General features: G+C 28.3%; 1 long non-coding RNA gene across 2 annotated transcripts; it reads right to left on the reverse strand.

Annotated features, from left to right (window-relative positions):
- Positions 1-9506: 9506 nt before the first annotated feature.
- LOC149884064 (uncharacterized) lies at positions 9507-12090 on the reverse strand. 2 transcript variants are annotated; one of them, XR_016455814.1, is made up of 4 exons: positions 11659-12090; positions 11284-11509; positions 9973-10092; positions 9507-9765 (listed from the first exon to the last, which is right to left on the reverse strand). It is a non-coding gene; the product is annotated as an uncharacterized LOC149884064 (long non-coding RNA). The 2 variants fall into 2 exon arrangements; XR_016455813.1 differs by having other exon boundaries at positions 11284-12075.
- Positions 12091-12506: the final 416 nt, after the last annotated feature.

A 12506-nucleotide genomic window follows, 5' to 3' on the forward strand; every position in this document is an offset into this window, starting at 1 on the left:
CAAGAAAAAGATTCCGAGACGCAGACGCTTAAGCTTGGTTTCCAATGTAGAAATATCGTACAACAATTGTGCAACATTCATTTGATTTGTTGAGCGGGAAATTGTTGTGCAACGCAATATTTCCATTGCATTGAATTAGCGCAAAAATCTTTAAAAAATCAGTGTAAACAAACGAAAAATGGCCGTCATAAAATCTCTTTCTAAATTATGGACTTTTTGTTATACTTTTAATTTTAAGACACCGAAAAAGCGTAAAAAAAAAGAAAGCATATGTTTTGGGTCAGAGAACTATTTTAAAAAACGCGTTAAGAAAGGTGCGTTTAGTTCTTTGGTGCAAGAAATGATGCTATTTGATAGGGAAGTTTTTTATCGATACTTAAGTATGTCTCCTAACAGACTTGAACACCTTTTGTCTTTAATCGGATCTTCAAACTTGTTGAAAATCCGAAAGTTGTTGTGCTATATGGGAAAATCTCAAAAAAAAATATTTCTCAGAGCCCCAAATGACATAAAAGAATGTCAAAACATTATTAAAGAGTTTAATCAGAGTTGGAACTTTCCACAATGTATAGGGCTATTGATGGAAAGCATGTACGCATTGAGGCTCCAGCAAAATCAGATTCTTCTTTTTACAACTACAAAGGATTTTACAGCATGATTTTATTAGCCATTTGTGATGCTAAATATTGTTTTACAATGATTGACATTGGGGCTTATGGAAGGGATAATGATGCTGCCATGGAGAACAATTGAAAATAGCTTTGGAGTTTTAGCTACTAGATGGAAAATTTACAAATCTCCAATTAAAGCAAAACCATCGAAAGTTGAAAACATAAAAAGGCTACTGTCTGTCTTCACAATTATTTGCGTTTAACAGATGGAGCACATTATATCCCCACTGGTTTTGTTGATAGTGAAAGTAATTCAGGAATTGTTATTCAAGGAGATTGGAAAAAAGAATTACAAGATCAAGCATGTTTGCTTAATTTCTTGAAATCAAAAAGTAATAGATCTGTTTTTGATGCAATTGCAATAAGAATTACTTTTAAAGATTATTTTAATTCATGTGAACGAAGCCTTTCGTGGCAATTGGACTAAGCTCAATCATGTGGCCACAATCCAGATATTAACTAGAGTATATGTAGTATACTTTAATAAACTTTCTTTTAAATGACAATATGATATACTTAACAAAGCAATCCTTTTTTATTTTTTTAAACTTTATGCCCCAATAGTTACTTAAAAACTAGTAGGAAACGTACTTCCATTATTTTATTTAAAATGTGTAGTTTTTCACATCAATTGGTTAAATAAAATAGTAAGCTAGACTGTATATTTACATTATTTATTCACATTGATAGGTTAAACAGAGAGGCTAGATTGTTTCACCTCATCTGGATTGTTTCACGTTTATCTCTAATTTAAGAAGAAGTGCTTGCATTTGAACTTAAGCCAAAGCTTTCGAATAGTTGTTTAATTGCTTAAGCTGTGGAATTAATGATTTTATAAATAAATAATCTTCATCCTGCTCTTCTTCAGTCGGATTTTCAATATTGGAGTTAATTATTTCTAATGTTTTCACTAATGTTTTGTCAAGTAAATCATCAGAATCTAATTTTTTTCTTTTTCTTTTAATTTTGTTATTAGTAAGAATTGTTGATTCACTTGACTCTACGAAGGTGAACAAATATTCGATGTTGTTTCACGATGTTCTATAAGAATAATTAGCCAATTGAGCCGAAGAAACTGAGGTGGAGCTGAATTCCTTCCAGAACCTGATGGGATACTTCTTTTTGATTTCAGCCACCTTCAATAACTACTTCGAATGCATTTATATTATTCCTCCGCTTGATTAGCAGATAAGTTTGACCGACGACCAATTTCTTCCCATGCCATTTTCTTTTTCCATTTGTCTTTAAATTCCTTATCAAACTTGTCATACAAAACTGGAAGTTTTTGAACTTCGTTCATAAAATCTGCCTTAAAGATTTTTTCTAACACACAAGATGGAGCCGTCGCACAGTGGAAAATAAAGGTGTGTTTCGGACCAAAAATCGATAACTTTTTTGTTACTAAAAATAGAGATTTGAAATTTTGCACAAATGTAAAGTAGTATATGACGCTTCTTGAGAAATACTTTTTATAAGAAATTTTTGTAATACAATATTAAAAATAAATAAATAAAAATCAAAAACTTCAAAATTAGCAGTTTGTTAATTTACACTTTAACACAATGCTTTACAAATGTATGAAAATACCTTAAAATTATTAAAAACGACAAAAAATACATAAAGTGCTTACCTACTAATTATAGAAATATTTAAAACAGTTTCTTAATAACAATTTTTAAATAGTTGCTTTTATGAAATAATGTATAGGTATATTAAGGTGGTACCAGGGTAAAGGTAACTTTTTAACAAGAAATTGAAAACTATTAATAGACTTTAGCTCTTTTCTATTAATGAACAAAAAAAATATATAAAACAGTAGCCCAAAAAAAATTTTTAGTGATGACGTCATTAATTATGCGCATAATTAGTGTTATGTTACCCCCAAAACTGCTTATTCTTTCATCTAATATAACTAACTCAAAAAGAGTCAAAACTGCTTGAAAATTTGAACATGAATTCTTTAATGTATTAAGAATGTTGTCTATGAAACAGAATTTTTTAAAACATTTTTAATTTTACCAGGTTGACATTCGAACTTTAAGATATAAAATTAAGGGTAGTTTGGGACCAAAGCATGATAAAAATGAGTTTTAAATAAAAAATAACAAAAATTTGCTTCACAGACAACATTTTTAATATGTTCATCTTTAAACCTGAAAAATTTCAGCCTGTTATCTATTTTCTATGAAAAGTTATTTTTTCTGAAAAATTGAGATTTAGCGAGAAAAAAAGCGTTTCTAAGGTCGTTGTTATGAAGCAAGAACCAAACTGCTCTTTAAAAAAAGGCCAAATTTGATTAAAATTAAGAAGATTTTTGACTTTTTGCAAAACGCATATTGAAATAGGTAGATTTAAGAATTCAAAACATTAATTTTGGTATTTTTCAAAATTTTATCAAAAATAGCCGTTTTTTACCCTGGTACCACCTTAAAGGTACTATATCATAACTACATAGGGACTTTCAGTTCCTGAAACCAGTTCGTTGACTTTCAAAAGCTGCAGAGTATCTTCATCAAGTTCTTGCACATTTCACGCAAAGAATTTATTTGGCTCTTTACTTCATCTACAATGGCTTTAGTTTTCTTGGAAGTCTCTTTGCAGAATTCTATGCATATAGGTCGACAAAAACGAACATATGAAGGTGCCGGATTTTGCCAAACAACTGCGCCAGTTACTTTATCAATTATTTTGATAGGCACCAAAGAACTAGTAAACAAATTTGCATCAGAAATAAGTTCAGATTCCTCTGGAAGTTTCTACTTGTATTGGCTTTGGCCAGAGGAACCATCACAGCCCCATTTACTATATGAAAGTAAATGCTTGAATTCAATACTGTACACGGAATCTATGGTCAAAATTCTAGCTACAGTGTGATCCAATAAATCTTGCAGTTCCAGAATTTTCGGATGTGTGTTCGTAATTTCTATTGCAGAAGATGGTGGATAGCAGGTCTGTTTAATTTCTTGAATTTACAATATGGTGGAAATATGGAACAGTTTCGTTCATTTGTCACCTTCCTCATGTACAAATATTATGCTTTTGTTAAATCTAAATCAATAAACACGCTGAGTGCTTCTTCATCAGTTAGTATATTCTTCTGGCTTGCGTTTTCCATAAAACTCGATATTAATTTTTTTTTAATCCTTAATGAATCCACAAGTTTTGCTTCTGCTTCTTCTCCTATTGAATGCAACGCCTGAAGATATGTATTAAAGATATGCTCGAATCCATATTCCTTAAGTAACATGGAATTTTTTCTTTTTTTGCTGGATTCTGACGAATCTCCATAAGACACGCACGGCCTTCCGCGTTTTTCAAAAGAAGTAGATGGCGTGGAGTCGGTAATTGCCTCTTCTGAGTTAGGTAAAGATACACAATATCCAACCAATCACTGTTCTTAGATAAAAAAAGCTTCCTTTTTCCGTGACGCCAGTATCCATCGTTTATTAAAAGACGGAATAATGTGACTTTAAATATCACCAATGATGAAACACAAGTTGTCCTCAGAAAGTTGATAATTTTCTTTTAAAATTGTTGACAGTGCCTCAACTGTCTTACCTCCATCAATATAGGAAAGCAATAATTTACATTTCAAACACTTAAAAGTTGTCATTTTAACAAGTCACAAAAGTAACTTAAGTAATATTCAATACTCAAACGAGTCGATTTAATTTCCACTGTGAATTTGTTATACTGATACAAATGTTTCAACTCTTTATATATTGGCAGTGTACATTCACCACAAAAGGAGTGCAAAAATAAAAGAATGCCATGGTATCAATAAAAAATTGATAATAAATTAAAAAACATATACCAAGCTATTGTTATAAATGAACAAAATTTGAAACCACGATAAAAAGCGGTTTTCTGTTTTATTACTTTTATCACTCTTTTCTCGATAATTTCGGAAACCGCACGTTTCTGCAACTCATTCTTATACATGTTTTTAATAAACACCTAGGCTACAATACTACATTAAATGTAAAGCGTGGGGAAGCGTGGGTAAGTACCAAAAGTCTCAGTGAACTTGAAGAATATTATTTTTTTAAATTTATTTTATTGTTTAAATAATTACTCCTAAACTGAACCATATAAGTAAAAATGTATAATTTTCTTAAAATCTCCATAACATGAGCTTTTCAAAAATGTATAATACTTTACACTTATTGCTAGAAAGTTTTATAGAAAATTAACTTTTAAAGTGATGAAGCGAACAGGTTTGAAATGAACATCCGCAAAAGTAATAAACAATAGGGCTTCAAATCTTTTATTTTTACATAAAATTATGTGAAATTCCTGCATTATAGTAATGATTGACCATTAAACTATTAAATAAAATTGAAATATAATGACAGTAGCGACATTAGTAAAAAACATTTATGATATGCTGTTGCTCTACAATTTTCCACTGTGCGTCGCCATGCTTTTTAAAAAATGGCGATATTTTGTAAACTTTGTTGTACAACAGTTATTGTGTGGTTTCCAATAAAAAAAATAAGCTGCGCGTTTTGCACAAAAAACAAAATACTGTTGCAGAAATAGATTTTTTTCAAAACACACAACCGCAGTTGTACAACAAAAAATTTGTTGTACAACAAACGTTAAGTTGTGCAACTTACACTAGAAAATGTTCCATTATAAAGCAAAGTTGCCGTACAACTGTTGTACGACATTCTTACAACTATTGCTCAGGTGATTTAAGGCCAGTCCAAATTTTTATGGTGGTTTGTCCTACCTTCTACGACTCCTTTTTAAAAAAAACTGTTTTTGAAAATTTGTTTTCTAAGCTGAATAATACTTAGCAAAAGTTAGGCTAAGTTGAAAAAAATACTATTGACAAAAATATGGTGGATGACGCATATTGTCCTTAAACTTAAAGATGAATGTTTCAAAAAATAAGGGTTTAAATTGTTAAGCACAACTTTTCTAGTTATCTACAAGCTAAAAGACATCGATATTGAATTATATTGTTTTTTCATACTTGGATTCAGAAGGTAGGGTAGAAAATCCGACATTTAATAATTTCTTTCAACGACGTACAATGAAGTGTCGAAAACACGGTAATACTTAGCGATTTTGTTTTAAAAGGCTTTTTGATGACCGCATAAACAGAATGGTTTCTGTCGGTGGAAGTTATTCGTAATAAACAAAATAGAGCGTGTGGTCACCATGTATACATATAAATATACATATTTATATGTATATATAGTGTTAATACAATTTATTATTTTTAATTGGTATTTAGAATTAAATAAATTTGGTTAATAAGTTTGCTCATTTGTTTTTATAATTTTTTAAAAGGTACTTATTTTTATGTCTGCATTTAGAAATAAGTTCAGTTTTTTTTATTTAGTAAATTTTCTTGATCTAAATAAGTAATAATTTCAAACTTTTTTGTTAACAAAACATACATTTTTGAGATATGCTATTATAGGTAGGCGCAGTTTTTAGAATAGACCAGTTTAATTTAAAGTTAATATTTTTTTCTTTTAGTTGCCAAATTTATTTTGACAGCATAGTCTCTTTTGAGTACTTTTCATGATTTTTTTTATTTTTTAATGTACTTTATGGAACTTCCTGGTCAAAGAAATCAATTACTATTTTACAATGCTTACTATATAACTAAAAAAAAGTTTTTTACAAGTATATTTTATAATTAGATAGAAATGTGATTTATTTTACTATAGGAGGATGGATCCTGCTTAAATACAACACATTGAAATTTGACTGATAGCATGTTTAATTTGTATAGTAAAGATAAATAAAACTGGAGAAAATAAAGAAAAAGAAAATGTTTGTTTAACAAGAATGAAAATATTGCGAGAAAGAGAAAGATCTAGATTGAAAACAAATAAATTAATAAAATCAGCAGTAGTCTTTAGTAGACTGTTGACACAACGAATTTAATCGATTTGTTTGAAAGAAATAGAAATCAATTTATTAAATTCTTTTGTAGTAAAATTATTATTATTCGAAATACATTATAAATCAATGACAACAAATGCATGGTCATTAGTTGAATTAACAAGTAATTTACATAAATTTATTAAAAGCAGCTAAATAAGCTTAAAGATTATGGCAATTGTCGAATGTTTATATACATCAAAATGAATTGGAAAAACCTTTGAGATTGGTTTTAAAAACATCCTTTGTGATATTATTGGAGTAATAGTTTATATTCTAGTAATAAAGTTTTGTTAAATAGGATATGATCTGTATTGATTATCATTATTTAATTTATCATAATTTTTTATTCATTTAGTTTTGACAATAATCATCCAGTCGATTGATTTATTAATTTTTGTTTGTTTAGATATTACACACACACACACACACACACACACACACACACACACACACACACACACACACACACACACACACACACACACACACACACACACACACACATATATACTTGCTGCCAGTTTCTCTTTTTTCAGAATCGTCAAGAAGTCTTTCTATTTTCTTGTTCTTTAAGAACATTGAGCAATTTCTATTTTCTATGTTCTGTTTTGAACATTGAGCACTAATTTAGTAAAATACACTAACACAATTTACATCCAATTTAAAAAATCTATTGCAAATAACAAGTATTCAAGATTTGAATAATAAATAATGTGGTTTGTTACAAATCATTATATTATATACTAATTCATAACATGTTATGAACTCATGATATATACTCAAAAAATTAGAAAACTTTCTTGTCGGACTTTTTTAGTTACCGCTTTATTATAAACGTTTAGATCGCGGGATCTGCACGGCACAATTTTACGTCACCCGAAATTTACGGAGACTGGCCTTAAACTACATGAGTGGAAGCCAAGCTTTCGTCTCGTCAAACCAGTCACATTAACTTCATTTTACTTATCAAAGGTAGCAGCAATCGAACCAAGTTTTAAGCTTAATTTTATACAGATAGACATTCTTAATACTTTAAGAAATAACGCTGATGATAATATAGAAACTGAGATCATTTACTTAACTAGTTTAGTACATGTATAACTAGAGATACAATAAATACTACAAAATATCAACTAGCTTTGTAGCTACCTAGAGCACAATGGTTTCATGTCCAGGGAACTACTCCATCTATTATATTGCTGTAGACTTCTAGTTAATGAATATTATAGAATTTTCCATTTTTATGTTTAACAACAGAAATATATACAGTTAAGGATAAATAACTTATGCATAAAATGAATGTAAATACAATAAAGAAAATATTAATTTGTCACAGTTTTAAAGAATTTAGCAAAGCCAATTTATGGCAAGCCGCAAGAATAACTAAGTATTTAATATTGACATAATGTGATTTACCAGCTATCTATATAAACTTATTTTTATTTGACAAAAACAAATGGGTTATTATGCGCTTTTTTTTATGACAAATGAAATAATAATGAAAAATGAAAAACGAAAACATGAAATATCTAGCCGCATTTTGCAAGCTTACTATAAATTTAAATAACTTTTTAAAAGGTTTTGCTTTATCAAATGAATTATAAAAAAGACCATTAGAAAATACGTCTATAAAAATAATTCATAGTGGAATATATATTATGAAGCTTATACAGTAGTCGAGGCAAACAATGGCGACATATCGGAAAAAATACTCAAAAAATACACAAAATTAAGCCTGGGGCCAATGCTATAAACATAAAAAACGAAGTTTTTTCCGTAAAACACGAAGTTTTTACCGTAAAAAGCGAAGAAAAAAAAAGTCCATTGCTATAAACATTCAAAAAATTCCGTTTTTAAGATAAAAACTTCGCTATTAAATCCAATGCTATAAACGAACCAGGGAATCGCCTTTTCAGATAAAAAATGCGTTTTTTCGAAAAAAAACTTCAGATAGATTTTTTATCTCAATTTTAGATATTTTCTTCGTGATTTTTAGCGGCCATTCTTGGAACAACGTTAGCGCTTCAAAATCATTGAGCATTCTTTGTTTGTGTTTTTATGTAGATATTTTATAGATAAAACTGAAAAGGATTTTGGTAACTCCATAAAAAACTAATTACTTAAAATCTGCATTTAATCGATTATTCAGTTCCTTGTTGTGCTTCGTTAACAATGCATGCATGAATTTAAAATTCCATACTTATTTATGAAGGTTTTCGATAGTAATTCTGGTTAAACAAATTTTTCATAGTGTTTGACTAAAGAAAAGTATAAAGAGTTGATAAATATGCCATATAATACACAAATACACAACAAAATAATACACAAATACACAACAAAATAAAATGCTGTCTAAAGAACTTAAAATGTTACTAGCAATAAAGATCAGAGAAAACAAAGAGGTTCTTCTTGGGAAGCTTTGTATGTTTTAATTAGCAAACTATTTAAATAAAAATATGTATTGCTACATTATATTTTATATATGTATATATATATATTTACAAATGTTATAGTATAAGTATGTAATATATAGTATATATTAACATAATGTAAGTATGTAATCAATCAATCATATTTCTAAATAAAGATTTTACATTCGAGTTTATATACAAATAGTTATAAACTAATGTAAAGTAAGCTACTAACAGTGCTAATGATATATAACAAGGGTAATAATAATGGCAATTTAATCATTCTATTCAAAAACAGCAGAGATATATTACAGTATATAAAATTAACAGTGATAACATGATGTAATGTATAGTATATATCAATTTTATATATATCTAAATATATATATATATATATATATATATATATATATATATATATATATATATATATATATATATATATATATATATATATATATATATATATATGTAAATATATATATACTTCCAATAGTTTTATTAACTTAATAACATTGAAAATAGCTTCTCCTACACTGTATAATACGATAAATTGTGTTGGTAAAGATTCCATGACAGTCTCTGAGAACATGAAAAAAAACATTTGTGCCAATAAAATGAAGAAATGCTTAGTATAATGTTGCAAATTGCTTAGTATAATGTTGCAAATCATCTTTAAGCCTAGTTTCTAAAAAATCTAATACAGCTCTTGGGACTCGATACTGCTCTCGAAAAACGTTGTCAGAAACATCTTCGTTAAAAAAGCGACCATTAAACTAAAATGATATTGAAAAACAAAACAAAAATATAATTTCTGCGCCTATTTAGTTTGATTTCTGATTTTGTTCGATAAAAAATCATTATATATATATATATATATATACATATATATATATATATATATATATATATATATATATATATATATATATATATATATATATATATATATAGTAATTTTAAGTAATGTTTTAAATACCAACCTCTCGAGGCAATCGGTGGCGAAGCTAATTTTCTGCAACTTCGAAATCTAAGTCTTCGCCCGAAAAAATTAAATTCATGTTCCTACTTTAATTTTACACAGCTTTTTTAAACACCAAATACTAGAATGTAAAAATATTCATAAAAGTAGAATAGACAGCACAGCATACTTAATGACTAATAAAATTCATTAATTAGGCCTAATAAATAAAAATTACAATAAAAATTACTATTATATAACTACTATGTATTACGGATAAAAAAGTTCGTGAATTTTAGTGACGTATACGTTTTATGCTTTATAGCAATGGCCGAAAAAAATACAAACAGCGATAAATTCTTCGAGATTACGAACTTTTTTTCGTACGTGAAAAATTGCGTTTTTACGAAAGATTTTTTTTCTCGAAAAAAACTTCGAATTGTTTATAGCATTGGCCCCTGGTGAATGAAGGACCTAGGAGTTAAATAAAATCAAATCTTGACAAAATGTTTTATATCAGCTTTTTTATATTTCGTTATACTTTTTTTAGTTGTTTTAAAATTATCCTTACAGATCTATTTTATTATTGACAGACTCTGTTTACACGAAAAAAGTTTTCAAATTTACAAATGTTTATCTTGAAAAAATGATAAACTCTTTTCGTGGCGACAACTAATTTTCTTTACCTTGGTGTAATTTGTTTAGTAATTTGCCAACGCGTGAAGTAGTTGGCAAATTACTAAACAAATTACTGTGGGCAGCCATTTTAGGAGATTTTTTTGTTGATGAGTGAAAACTTAGAGTTTGTCGGAAACTAGCATGACTCGCTGATTTCTGCGGCCTCTTTGATGTAAAACAGTAAGTTGCACGTCCATCTCTTATACGTCCATGGTATTGCTATGTACTAGAGTTAATACATGTTTGTAAGCACACATTTATGCCGTGAAGAGCACGTTGCAATTATTCGCTAAGGGAACAAAGTTGTTTATTTCTAAACTTTCTATGTAAGAATCTTAAGAATTTTTTCTATAGAAAGTTGGGATTGAGTAAATTTTACATGTTAAACTATCGCAATAAAAAAAAAATCAAAAAAAAAACTGTAGTTTAGCTGCAGCCCAGTTTCAGGTTTATAATATTTAAATTTAAAAAACGGATAAGAATGTAAACTCTTTTTTGTTTCTCGATAAAACTTAATGATTACCGCACAATTCAATTGTTAGTCTAATAACGATAATCGTGGTTAGTCTACTAATGATAATCGTGGATAAAATTGGTTTAATGTCTTAAAAAAGTATTTGTAAACGTTAGAAAATCTCAAAGTAAGAATTCATACATTGACAAAGAGTTTAAGATATTTTCAATAAAATTGTCGTCCAAAGGCAGCTGTTTAAATTGGTAAGCAGTGGTGAGAGAGATTGCTGCTTCGAAGAAAAGATTAGAGTATTGATAAGTTATTATTGTATTCCGCCCTCCTTTGTGATAAAACACTTTATTTATAATGCTAGTCGGATATCTTAACTGCCATCAAAAGACAATGTCATCTAACTATGAAGGAATTCCTAAAAAGCGCATTGAATAAGTTTTAGTAAATGTCTTTGGGAATGCATCAACCAATTTAAATGTTAAATAAAAAAAACACATGAACAAAAGATATATTTAAGTGATTTCAAAAAGTCAAGTTAAATCTGCGGTTTTAATTCTTTTATACCTCATAATTTGGTTTAAAGCTTAACAGCAACCCATGATTTAGTAAATAAAAGCCTTCTTTTTTGTTACAATAAAAGTAAAAATGTGTGGCAGCAGGTGAGCACATCCTCCTAGAAAATTATAAATATTGACAACGCGTTTTAAATTCCAAAAGTTCATTAATAAGCACAAACTTGCAACTCTCATTGCTAACTCTAATAAACCAATACAAACAAGTACACCTTTTGCTTTTAGTGATTGGATGAAAACTTTTTTAGGTAAAGAAAATGAAAGCAACCGTTTAACTCCTTGATAAACATTCGTAATACCTTTATAAAAGAAAATAAAATTTCCAATTACTTCCTTAACTTAGTTTTATAGTGGCCATTGTTAATTCCACGATTACTTGCTTTGATCTGGGTAGGCATAAGCCAAGAATTTAGTATTCAGTAAGTAAGTGTCCTGGAAACAAATTTATTACTAAGTAAAAATAAAAAAAAAAAAAAAAAAATAGAAATCTGATCATCATTGCAAAGCAAAACTGAACGAAGAATTAAATTACTTTTTTTCTTTTAAGTTTAGTTGTTTTTAGTTCTGCGTGAGAACTTCAAAATAATTCCAAATTTCATCTACACAATTTTATAAGTAAGACATCACAGTGTCAGATATATAAATTAAAGCTTTAGCAGCTTAATTTTAAAATCATTTGCCAACTACAAAAAATAAGTCATATGATTTTTACGCACTACCCTTTTGTTTCGTTAACTTAAAAGCAATCTTGCTGCTTCATAAAAAGGAACAAAGTATGACCGCAGGTAAAAAAGCAAACAAAAAATCCTGCTTACAATGCAAATTTATACATTTAAATTG

Source organism: Hydra viridissima, unplaced genomic scaffold (genome assembly GCF_058129835.1).
Source record: "Hydra viridissima isolate aposymbiotic clone 2 unplaced genomic scaffold, HvirCarnegie_v1 scaffold_9, whole genome shotgun sequence".
Taxonomy (NCBI): Eukaryota; Metazoa; Cnidaria; class Hydrozoa; order Anthoathecata; family Hydridae; genus Hydra; species Hydra viridissima.